The 13,123-nt window shown below is 36.9% G+C and overlaps 1 long non-coding RNA gene across 2 annotated transcripts; it reads left to right on the top strand.

Moving 5' to 3' along the window:
• On the top strand, positions 1-12,776 carry LOC117925642. 2 transcript variants are annotated; one of them, XR_004653004.1, is made up of 3 exons: positions 1-100; positions 5,578-5,662; positions 12,245-12,776. It is a non-coding gene; the product is annotated as an uncharacterized LOC117925642 (long non-coding RNA). The 2 variants fall into 2 exon arrangements; XR_004653003.1 differs by lacking the exon at positions 1-100 and having other exon boundaries at positions 4,119-5,662.
• Positions 12,777-13,123: the final 347 nt, after the last annotated feature.

Below are 13,123 nucleotides of genomic sequence, written 5' to 3' on the forward strand. Positions count from 1 at the left end.
AAATCAAGAAGACCACCTACTTCTCGACGTCAAGAAGCCCTCGGACGTCAAGAAGCCCTGAAAAGGCCCTATTTTCCTCTGCCACTCTCAATCCTCGCAGGTACTAATCTAATCATGTTATTATTATTATTATTATTATTATTATTATTTTTGCAACCCCCGTTTGATTCCCAAGAAAATCCATCCCCCATTCGATTTCCGGGAAAATTCATCCTAGTTTGATTTCCGAGAAAATCCATGCAAAACCCCCAAGGAAAACCAAAAGAAAATTGTTTTTTTTTGCTCCCTGTGGTTTCTGGATCTGTTCTTGGGGGTCTCTTTGCTTTTGTGCCATTGGATTTAAATTTCACGAACCCTAAATGCACGATTTTTGAGCCATGCTGAGAAACACAACCTTTGCCTGCAAATCATGATGAGATTACCAAATAGCATCTTATGTTTTAAAAAAAAAAAAAAAAAAAAAATTGGACAGATTTTGTATCCTGTGCGCGGGCTGGACTGGTAGAAAATATCGGGAAATTTCCCGAAAAATCGGTAAAAATACCGATAAATACCGAAATATCGGCGGTATTTTCGAAAATGACCGTCGACCGATAATCGAATATTGTGCCGGAGCCGGCCGAAATGTCGCCGACATTTTTCGACATTTCAATCCTTGGTCAAGCTACACAAAAAAAATTCATTGGAACCATTTGAAGCCTGAAGACTTAAGTTGGAAGGCTTGTTAGTGCAACCCTCAACGTAGTTAAAGTTTAAGGAAAGTGGATATAGGAGGAGTGGAACCAATTGAGTTTCCAATTTCTCTTTTCTTCTCCAATTTATAAGCAATTGTTTGTTTATTATTTTTATTATATAATTTATTAAATTGTCTCTTGCGTTCAAATTTATTAAAATCTTAAAAAATAACCAACACCAAATTCAACCCCTCTTCTCCCTAAGTGTTCACCTAGGTTGGTTTAGCATAAAACCTAACAGAATCCTTGTTATCAAATTGACATTAAATTTCAAATTGAGTTGATGCACTATTGTTTACGATATTAGTTTAATGTTGAATTCACTGTTGGTCTTCTATTGATCCTGAATTCTACTATTTAATCCAGCACGAAGGCTAAGGTTTTTCTTTTTTAATCTCATTATCAGTTTGCATCATGAGGCGCTTTCATTTCCAATGTTGATTTTGGCTCTTGATCCTATTGTTGGTTGGCTCCTTAATCTTATTGTTGGTCTAGTGAATTTTAATGTAGGAAATTTTGATATCATAACTTGTAGCACTGGTTAATATGGTTCTTTACCATTCTCTCTTTTTCGTTATGTTTCTAATTACCCCCCTTAGTTTTTCTGCTTATTTCTTTTATCCCTCTAATAAAATTTTAAAAAAAATTAAATTAATTGAATCTCATTCTTGGTGTGGTCTTGAATTTGATTTACACAATTCATCTATATATTCCACATTCTTGTTGTAGCTTAGCTCTCACTATGCTAGGTTGTTTTTATCATTCATTCATGTTGTATGTCATTGCTTTTATTGTATTGATCAAATAACGAGATGTCAAAGTTTCCTGAATCCACATGGTAGAGACCATATTTATGTTGGCTTAATAGGGTGCCTAGCACTCGTTTTTTCATATTTGAAATAACATAGGATTTTCTCTTTTCTTTTGTTTTCTATTTTAAAAATAAATAAAATAAGTGGAGACTTTCAAAACAAATAAAACATCAATTCTTAAAAATATTTTTTTCTTTTTTCAATAAAAAAAATAAAGAATCTCGAAATTTATTAAGGCATAAGTGGTGTTTGTTTTTTTGACTTTTTACTTAAAACAATTTGTTTTCAGAATTTAGGTTGTTTGTTTTTTTACTCTTTTATGACTTATTATAAACTTTTTACTGAATATAAAAAATCAAAATATTTAGTTTTTTCTAAACAGAAAAAATAATATATTAATTTTTTTTTATTTTTTAATACTTAATAGAAATAAAATATTAGAAAAATAAATAACTTAACTATTAAATATTAAGTTTTTATTTAGAATCAAGTAAAAAACAACCAATACCGTACATTACAAAGAAAAAAGAAAAAGCAAGCCCACACCTCCTGTTGTGAGCTTGCTTATAGCCTCTACTATAGGGTTATTTTGGATCACCTATTGTCATGATTTGTCACGGTTCTTTTTAATTGTAACAATAATCTATGGTTATTCCTCTTTTATTTTTTTTCCCCTTTAGCCACATATGGCTAACTGCGATCATAGAACTATCCTCTTGTAATGTGACTTAACGGTTGGACCTACGGCTTTCGTCTAATAGAAAAGTCTTATGCATGGGCACACGAAATTGCCACTGGTCACACCAAGAGAAGGAGATGCAACACAAACTAAAACTAAGAGAATTCAAAATTGTTGAGAAGTACTCTACTCTCCACCTTTATTTGCATTCACGGTCTTTCAATTGTATGATTTCTTTCCCCTTATAATTGCTTTTATTAATAGTTGTTTTTTCTCATTCCAAATATAGATCTTCTAACCAGCCGTTGCTGTTCTTTTATATAAAATTAATTTAAAAAATTTTTATTTCTACAATTGCCATAAGAATGTGAAAGAATGTGAATTAAAGAGAATTCTTAATTTTTTTTTTATATTGGCATGCTTTTTGCAATCATTTTTTCAAAAATGATTTTATAGTCTAAAAACCATTTTTTTTTACAATAAATACTTAATTTTTCATCTTTTATTTTTATCCTATTTCAAGGAAATTCATTATATTTTCAAAATATAATTTTTCTCGTTCTATTTAAAGTAAATTTGTATTTCGTGTACTCGACATAGAGTTTTAGTGTAATTACAATTTATAAATGGAGGATTTTAAGGAAATGTAGTGATATCTATCAAACAAAAACTCTCAAACCATTGAATATATTGTTGAATAAGGGTATAAATAAATGAAATCAAGATAAAAAAGTACAAATAAATAATACTAGTGTAAAACAATGATACTTAAAAATATTTAGTTGATAATAATTAATTAATAGTATTTTTGGATATGTATAAAAAAATAATTTTGGATATGTATAAAAAATTATAATTTTGTATTGTATTCACAACCTTATAAATTTGTATTCACATTATATTTTCTATAAACATTAATTTAAAAATATTTAGGGCTCGTTGTTTTTTAAAAATTGTTTTTAAAATAGAGAACAAAAACTAATTTTTTTTATAATTTTTTAAGAATAGAGTGTTTGATAATATGTTTTTAAAAATAGTTTTTTCAAACAAAAAACAAGAAGCTTGTTTGAGTAAATGTTTGATGAAACAAAAAAATCTAAACATTTATAAAAATATTTATATTAGCAAAAAATAACCTACCAATAAAAAATATATTTGATAAAATATCAAATTTTAAATAAAATTAAATTTTATCAACAATTAAATAACATATATTTGAATAATTATATGCAAATTTATGAATTAACAACTATTTCATTAAAACTAAAAGTCTAAACATTTAAAAAATCTCAAAAGAAAATAAAACATACCCTACAAACAAAAAAAATATTTAATAAAACATTAAATACAAAATTATAAAAAAATATATTTTGTTAGATTTATTTTTTGTATATTAGGATTCAAGTAAATTTAATTTTATTAATATTAAATAAATTTAAAAATAAAAATACACAAATATTTTATAAAATTTATTCCATATTCATGTTTACCTAATTTTGTTTATTTTATCTTTTTTTTCACCAACAAAATTAGTTCCGAGAGCAAAGTTGTACCTAATTTTTGAAACATATTATTAAAATTGATGAAATAATCACCAAATAAAAAATCTAACCCTTCTTATGTTTTTTCTGAAAAAAAAGTCAAATTTTAATATAAATATGTTTTTCTATTTTAAGTATTTATATGTAAGTTTAAAAACAAAATATTATTTTTACAAGAAAATAATAAAAATATTTTTTTATGTAAAAAATGATGAGAGGTTAAATTTTAAAAATTAGGTTTTGAGATGGTCTTTTAATCCAATAACCCATAATTTTTTTATTCTATTTTTTTTTTTCACAAACATAATTAGTTTTTAACTTTCTAAAATTCCTAAATCCTCCGCCCCTGCTCTCTCTCACCTCTTTTTATGTTCTCCTCTCTATATCCCTTACTGTCATGAGGTTCTCACCTCATTCCCGACAATTTTTTTTTCCTGGTAGCATGGAAAGTGAAAGAAACTGGAGGTAGGAAGCCGAGGCTCTTGTGTCTCATCTATGGCGGTGTCTCCCCGGAGTGGAATCTAGGGTGCGGCGGAAGCCATAGGCTTGAAATAAGGGGAAGTGAAAGGCGGAGGACTTTTGAGTTTTATTGGCCGAGAAGCTAGAGCACGGTGTCTCTCTATGGATTTGTTGACGATGTGTCGGATGATAAAGATTTGACTCAATTTATTACTCAATCTTTAGATGGCAATTGTTCGAGTGGAGACTTGGTAGATAAAATAGTGTCTTTCTATAAAGCAGCCAAGGACTCGGAAGAGAGGCTGCAGGATGGGGCTAATCAGAAGCCTCGGTACAGTTTAAGGTCTTTTTATCGTGCAATAGAAAATACTAACAAATCAAACAGAAAATTTGGATTTTAGAAAGCAATTTATGGTGGATTTTCTATGTTTTTTCTCACTTTGTTAGATGCGCCGAGTGCTAAGTTAATGAACCAAATGATTTTGTCAAAATTATTAGGAGGAAAGATACCTCCATAAATACCTTTTTGATGAATACTTGATGGCTAGGGGAAGCACAAGCTCTGGTGATTTCTTGGAGAACTATATTTTAACTAGAAGTGTGAGGGAGCATCTCAGGAACCTGGCTCGTGCTGTTTTGATTAAACGATATCCTGTTCTCTTACAGGGTCCCACCTCCAGTGGAAAGACGAGTCTTGTGCAATATCTTGCTACAAAAACCGGCCATGAATTAGAAATATATCTATTTTGGAGGAAATATATCTTGTTCTGAGCAGATGTTGGGCCTATAAGCCGTGGATTCTGGACTAGGTTGTCATATTATGATATAAGTGTTAAAAGCCAAATTAGAAATAAATGTCTTCTAACTGCGGATCCTAGATTTTGTTTGTTATATAGTAAACTTTTTGTTGGTCTATAAGCTGTATTGGAAGCTTACTTTGTCAGTCAACCTGGCATATATTGCTAAATTTCACTACAACATAGGGAATATCTCTGATAAGAGTGATTTTCCGAGGTCACCCAATATGATGTTTGGTGCTTGTCTAACTTTGTCATGATCATTACTTGTTCTCTGTGTCTGATCATGTTTGATGTGTATGCTAGGACAAGCTGGCTTTTACTCTGCGAGGTGCATCTAAGATGAATACCTTTTTGTGTGTATACTGGTAGCCGTGTTTGTTGAAACAATTGCATTCTTATGGGATGCATTTACATCATGATTTCAACTTCTTTGCATTGTTGAATGTTGTTGGACATGCTCATCATTGCCAATTGGAAATTTGAAATTATGCAAATTTTGCTGTCATGCTTAAATGATTAAGCCAAATAACATGCCTCAGATTCTTGGTGCAGGTCTACCTTAAGTTATTTCAGATTTGTTCCACCTCCGTTTGAATGGATAGTGATTAAAGGATCAGTTTCCGAGTTGCCAGCTAAGGTATTTACATTATTTCTGATTCAATTCTAATTCAACCTATCCTCCCCTTTATGGCATGGACAGGTCAAAGGAACGATTTTTTTTTTTTTTTAGGTTTTCTGCATGTGTTATAAAATTGATTTCTAGGCGTGTGCATAACACATGGAGCAAGCTAGGCTTTTTTATTTTATTTTATTTTTTAATTATATATGTATATTTGTTTATTTTTATTTTTTGCTCCTTTTTTTAATATTTATTTTGTGGGCGGGGGTGTGGATTTGTGGTTAGATGGTATGACAGTGGCACCTCCTTGTTGTGTTTGGTCTTGAGCTTTTCTTGATGGTTGGTTAGATCATCTTAATACTTGAACTTGTGTTTACAGTCCTATTTAGGATTAGGAAGAAATGGAACTAGGTTTAATAATATTAAGAATTTGGTATTTGGCAAGTTGTGAAGGCTATTGAATCTTTGGACTTATACTAATGAATGATATTTCTACACCAGAATTTTGAGATGAGATGAGAGGGGGAAAGTGTTGGGTTGCGATTGAGTTGAAGTCGTTTGAAGTTTCGGTAGAGGAAGTCCGAGGGAAGTTAAAAGGTATTATTGTGGAGAGGAGTAGAGGTCTCTCCTCTTGGATCCGGTTTGGAGATTTAAGTTTAAGAAACCTTTTGGAAGGATTTGAAGAATGTTGCAGGGAGGAGAAGGAAGGAAGGTTGGTAAAAGTCTGGGAGGAAGAGGGGAGAGAGAAAGTTCAGGCTAGATAGGCGTGTAAACGTGGCGGGGAGATTCCTCTTATGTTCTTTCGTAGATTTGGAGACAAAGAGATTTTGCTTAGTTTTCCCTGAAGGAAAGGGATTGCTAGGGGGTTGGGCCATTCTCGCTGAGAAACTACGGGCCTTGGGGGTAAATACTCGAGTTGAAGCAAAGATTGAAGCGACGGCTACCTGAGCCAAAACAAAGACGAAAGCGGTGACAAAAGACGGCAAGACCGAGAAAAGCCTTGGAAAATCGGTGGAGGGTGAGAAGAAGGTGTTCATGGATGTTGCGAGGGAGTCGGCTAGAAGGATAGGAGATGCGTTGAGGCTATAGTTTGGAGGTAGAGGGTTGAGGGGTAGGGAGGACGTATTGGATCGTTGCTTAGTTGGTAGGTGGGGTAATGGGTCAGTGGTGAAGTCGAAGATGGCCTTGTTTAGGAAATGGGGGGAGCGCTTTTGGAATCTTAAGAAAGGCGTGAAAGTTATGAAGCTGGGAGGAGCTTTCTTTCTGCTGGAGTTTGAAGATGAGGAGGAGGCAGAGAGAGTGTTAAAGAGGGGGATGCGTTGCTACAAGGATAAATTGTTGCATTTGGAGAGATGGAGTGAGGAGGCGGGATGCTTGTGCTTAAGAAGTTAAACAAAAGAAGTGTGGGTTAGGGTGGTGGGTCTCCCGCTTCACTGTTGGAGTGGAGAGAAGTTTAAAAAAATTGGTGACTGCTGTGGAGGTCTCGTTGAGGTGGATGAAGAAACAAAAAGGTTTTCTCAGCTCCAATGGGCCAGGGACGTTGCATTTAGTGGTGAATTCTTATTGTTATGCAGTCCAGTTGTGGTGGAAGGTGCCGCTGTGGGTTTCTGTAGTGGTGCCGATGAATAAATTGAAAGGGAGTGAGGGGAAAAGGTTTAGGGAAGAGAGGGAAGTGGGTTCACGCGAGACGAGCAGCGGTGGTATGGGGAAGGATATTTGGTGTGCAGCAAAGGATGATGGGGCATGTTCAGTCAGAAAGACCAGGGGTGAAAAGAAAGGTGATGGAGACGTAACTGTAGAAATTGTTGATGGCTTTTCGGGCTTTGGAAAGGGGATCGGAGAGAAGGGGGGTGAAGGGGTGGGCTTAAGAGAGAACAGGGGGTCAATTGCGTTTAATGGATGCAAGGCCGTTTGTTTGGATGCTCAGGCCTAAGGGAATGCAGGCCTGTTATGTGAAGGCTCTACAAACCTTTTAAGTTTTGGGTTGGGCCGTGCTTTAAGGGAAGATGAGAGGTGCGGGCCCAAGTCGTTTTGGGAGGCGGGGCAGTCTAGTAAAGTAGCGGTGCGGGTTTCGGATCCAGATCGGGTTTTCTTGGACGAGCCTTTAAAAAAGGGCAGGGCATCAGATTTTCGAATGCTTTCTAAGGGGTGGTTTGCAGAAGAAGATTTGGTCGGCGGAAAGGGTTCTAAAGAGGTAGAAGGGGATCTAGGTAGTTTTTCTCCAACGGACGCGTGCCTTATAGAGGAAGCTTCCAGGTACTGCTTCTTTTCGCCCCCTTTTTGCGTTTGGGGTGGACGAGACTCTTCTTCTTCTTTTTTCTCTAGGGTGGAGGGGGCTTTGATTGAGGTAGAGGAGGGCCATGATGCTGTTGTCATTTTGAAGGAAAACGAAAGGGAGTTGTCTGTAAGTCCTCTGAGGGTGTTGTTGGCAGAAGAAAGGGATTTTGAGAAGGGCGTTGGCGAGTCTTTCCCGATAAGGAAGGGGAGGGATGGGAGGGTTTAGGAAGAGGGAGGGGATGTGGAGTCGTAGAGGTACAATTGCTTGGCAAAATTTTGTCATTGTTTGGGAATGCCCATTAAGGAATTTGAGGGAGAGATTCTGAAGCTTCTTAATAGAATGAAGGAAAGAAGAGAATGATTTGTGAGGGTAAGCGGAAAAAAGAAGAAAGGACAGAGATCCTCTAGATTTGATCGAGAGCTAAAGAAACTTGAATGTTTGGTAAATTACGGTGGGTCAGGAAGGGATCGGGGTTATTCAGAGTGTGTTAGATGAGGCTTCGAATCCTTTCGTGGAATGTAGGAGGGGCAAATGATAGAGACAAGAGAAAATTGATAAAGGATGTTATTAAAACTCAAAAGGTGGATTTAGTGTGCCTCCAGGAAACAAAAATTCAGGAGATGACTAGTGGGATTGTGAGAAGTCTCGAGGTAGGAAGATGATTGGAGTGGGGGGTTGTGAATTCAATGGGTTCGGCCGAGGGGAGGGGGTTTGTGGTGTTTTTCTGGGATAACAGGGTGTTATAGATTGTGAAGATGGAGGTGGGCAAATTTTCAGTCTCTTGTCGCTTCAAGAATTGTGAGGACGGTTTTTGCTGGATTTTCACAGGAGTGTATGGATCCACTTTGAAGTTGGATAGAGAAGATTTTTTGAGTGAGCTGGGGGCCATTAGAGGATTGTGGAGTGAGCCTTGGTGCGTAGCAGGAGATTTTAACATGATAAGATTCCCCTTTGAGCGTAGTAGAGGAGGTCGTCTGTCCTCAGCGATGAGGAGATTCTCATAGGTGGTTGAGGACTTAGAGCTAAGGGACTTGCCTCTTCGGGGGGGGGGGGGCTGTTCACTTGGAGTGGAGGATTTAATAATCGGTTAAAGTCGAGAATTGATCGGTTTCCCATTTCTAAAGATTGGGTAGTTCACTTTCAGGAGGCCATTCAAGTTGTTCTCCAATTCTGATCACTCTCTAATTCTTCTTGATGGGGGAGGGATGAGGAGAGGACCCACGTCATTTAGATTTGAAAACATGTGGCTGAAGGAGGAGGGCTTTAAAGAGGTGTTGAGAAAGTGGTGGGAGGGGATTCAGGTTAATGGGTCAGCTAGCTTCATTTTGGTTGAAAAGTTGAAGGCCTTGAAACCGATTCTAAGAAGCTGGAATAAAGAGGTATTTGGTAAGGTTGAAACTAAGAAACAGAATGCTTGGAATTTTGGTGGATTTTTGGGACAAGGAAGAGAGTGCTCGTTCACTGTCTATGGAAGAAGAGGAAGCTAGGAAGGAGGCAAGAGACTTATAAAAAGTGGGTCCTTTTCTTCAGATGGCTAATGCTCATAGAAGAAGGAATCAACCGACTAGAGTAAAAGTTAATGGGAGGTGGTTCACTAAGGAAAGTGAAATTAAAGAGGAAGTGAGCAGAGCTTTCCAAGGCCTGTTGGCAAATCCCAGCGGTCGGAAGCCCAATATAGATGGTTTGATTCTTGAGAGGCTGGAAGATCTGGATGTGGAAGGGTTGGAGAAGCCTTTCTCGGAGAAGGAGGTCTTTAGTGCATTGTCAAGTTTCTACGAGGAGAAAGCGCCAGGCCCTGAGGGTTTCTCAATGACGTTCTGACAGTATTCTTGGAATTTTGTAAAGGTTGAGGTGATGAACTTTTTCAGACAATTCCATGAGTCCGGGAGCTTTGTAAGGAGTCTGAATGCAACCTTTCTAGTGTTGATTCCTAAGAAAGGGGGGGTTGAGGACTTGAAGGATTTTAGGCCAATTAGCTTGGTGGGAGGGTTATACAAGTGGTTAACCAAGGTGCTGGCTAATAGGCTAAAGGTGGTGTTAGCTAAGGTGATCTCAACGTCTCAAAATGCATTTGTGGAGGGGCGGCAAATTATTGATGCAGTGTTGATTGTTAATGAAGCAATAGACTCGATTTTGAAAAGCAATAAGGGGGCGATTCTATGCTAATTGGACATTGAGAAAGCCTATGATCATGTGGACTGGTCTTTTCTTTCAACGGTATTGGAGAAGATAGGGTTTGGGGAAAAGTGGCGTAGATGGATAAAATGGTATTTATCCACTACTAGATTCTCTGTTTTGGTGAATGGAACCCTTACTTGATTTTTTTAGAGCTCAAGGGGTTCAAGGCAAGGAGACCCCCTTTCGCCTTACTTGTTCGTAATTGTGATGGAGGCTTTCAGCTATCTGCTGAAGAGAGCAGTTTCTGAAGGTTTTTTATCGCCTTGCTCGCTTCGGGGAAGAAAGGGTGAAGGGGTCCAGGTCTCTCATTTGTTGTTTGTTGACGATACTTTGATTTTTTGTGATGCAAAGGAGGAGCAGTTGACGTGTTTGTGTTGGTTGTTAATGTGGTTTGAGGCAATTTTAGGGTTAAGAGTGAATCTGGAAAAAGTGAGTTGATACCGGTTGGTAGAGTTGAGAATGTGGAAGAGTTGGCTGAAGCGTTTGGTTATAAGGTGGGAAGATTGCCCTCCACTTAGGAATGTCGTTGGATGCTCCTTTTAAATCTGTTGCCGCTTGGGATGGAATAAAAGAAAGATTCTGTAAGAGATTGGCTATGTGGAAACGTCAATACATTTCAAAGGGGGGGAGGATTACCTTAATTCAAAGTACTTTGTCTAATCTGCTGATCTATTTCATGTCTAATTTCCAACTGCCTAGGGTGGTTAGAATGAGATTGAAGCAGATTCAAAGGGATTTTTTTTTTTAGGTGGTGGGGCTCTTGAGCAAAAACCGCACTTAGTAAGGTGAACGATTGTTTGTTTAGAAAAAAAAAATGAGGGTTTGGGGTTAAGAGTCTTGGGACTTTTCAATAGGGCTTTTCTCGGCAAGTGGGTTTGGCGCTTTGCAATTGAAAGAGAGGCCATTTGGAACCAAGTGATTAGAAGGAAATATGGGGAAGAAAGAGGAGGGTGGAGCTCTTGTGAGACTAGGGAGGCCTATGCAGTTGGGTTGTGGAAAGCAATAAGCAAGTTGGGACACCTAGTGACCCCTTTTTTTGACTTTATGGTGGGTGATGGAAAGACAAGTGGTGTGGAACCACCCCTTTGTGCGAGGCTTTCCCTTGTTTATTTGCTCTAGCAACCTCCAAAGAGGCTTAGGTAAAATGAAGTTTGGACAGTTGCGGGGGAAAGGAGGGGAAGTTGGAGCCCTTGTTTCACTAGACCTTTCAATGATTGGGAGATGGAAGAGGTAGGAAGGTGGTTTTGTTGCTTGGATGGGAAGAAGGTTAATGTGGGTGAGGTGAATGGAATCGAAGGATGGTGTGTTTTTTATAAAGTCTTTGTATAGGGCCTTGCAGTCAGTTTCTCTTGTTTCTTTCCCTTCGAAGATTATATAGAACTCTTATGTGCAACCCAAATTAAGTTTCTTTGCTTGGGAGGCTTCGTGGGGAAGAATTCTAACCTTGGACCGTTTGCAAAAGAAGGGTTGGGCTTTGGCTAATAGATGCTTTATGTGTCAAATGTTTGAGTCATTGATCACATCCTTATTCATTGTGAAAAAAATAAGGGAAGTGTGGATGTTACTCCTTTCTTTATTTGGAGTGTCTTGGGTGTTTCCTTTTTCGGTAAAGGAAACACTTTTAGGGTGGAGGGGCTCTTTTGTGGGTAAAAATAGGAAGGCGGTGTGGCAAGTGGGACCGTTATGCTTGTTTTGGGTCATTTGGAAGGCAAGGAATAAAATTGTTTTAGAAGATAGTGTGTTGTCCATCCAAATGCTGAAAGCTTCTTTTGTGTATTTACTTTGGTCGGAAACCAAATTGTGGATAAAAGGTGGTCCTTCGACCTTAATAGATTTTATAGATTGGGTGGGTTCGCGATGAGGGAAAAGGTTTTTTGTTTTTTCCTTGTTTTGAGTCCAATTGTAAGGGGGTGAATGTCTCTAAACTGTACTTATGTGGGTCGCTAGTTTAACGCCTTTTCGTAATACATTTCTTTTGCTTATTGATATATATATATATGTATAAAAAAAACAAAAAAAAAAACTAATGAATGATATTTCTAATGTATGTTTGAGGATGGTTAACATGAATTGATTGTGATGAATGAAGAAAGTTTTCCTTGGCTTGTGGAGTACATTCTTAATTACTTTCTTTTGCTCGACAGACATCATCTTGGGTGAATGCAGATAATCATGCCGGATTGCATTGCTTAGTGCTTAATTTCAAACTAATCTTTCTTGCTTTTGTTAGATATATCTTTACCATCTTTATTATTTTCACTATACACAACACCTTGATCATTTTTAATACATTCCCTATTCTTTCTAGCTCCATGGTGGCCCGATCTGGCTTCCTTGTATATTCACAATATACTTGGCTTGTGCTCCCTTTTGGAGCCTTCAGGTTCTGTCTTTGTTATTCACTTATATAGAAAAGATGGGTTTAGAATAGCAGTGCAATAAATACTGTGCAATTTCATCACCTGTACTAGTTTGTGACATATGTATTGAGCGACTGCCTAAGGCGTGCTCAAGCACTGACCTTGCTTGTGTGAGTATTTACTGCTTTGCAGGGTTTGGGGCCTTCTATTTTCTGTATCATGCTTTTCCTTGGAGTTGTTGTGCAGCTGATTTCTTGTTTAACTTTTAAACTTTTAAAGACATCGTGGTTGGAATATGAGCTTAATTCTGTGTCTAGTGATCTGTTATGATGACAGTTTCTGTTGGTTTTTTCTTCTTTCTGGAAATTTCCTTATGCTTTTGTTTTACAGGCTGGAAAGCATTTATTAAGTGCTGTCCTGACACAGCTTACCGATTTCTCTTAACGGAGCCTGATGTTTTCTCAAGACTTTCGGATTGGTCTTGTTTCTTGGATCTTGTAAAGAAGTTGGCAAATATAAGAATTTTTAAAAATAATTTAAAACTTAAATAATAAACTTATTAATATCATAAATTTAATTGGTTTATAATGATTATTATTTTTTTTTGTGCATAATTATGTTTTTATCAATTTTTTTACTAGAAAAATGAATTTTTAATGAAGT

Source organism: Vitis riparia, chromosome 11, assembly GCF_004353265.1.
Source record: "Vitis riparia cultivar Riparia Gloire de Montpellier isolate 1030 chromosome 11, EGFV_Vit.rip_1.0, whole genome shotgun sequence".
In the NCBI taxonomy this organism is placed as follows: Eukaryota; Viridiplantae; Streptophyta; class Magnoliopsida; order Vitales; family Vitaceae; genus Vitis; species Vitis riparia.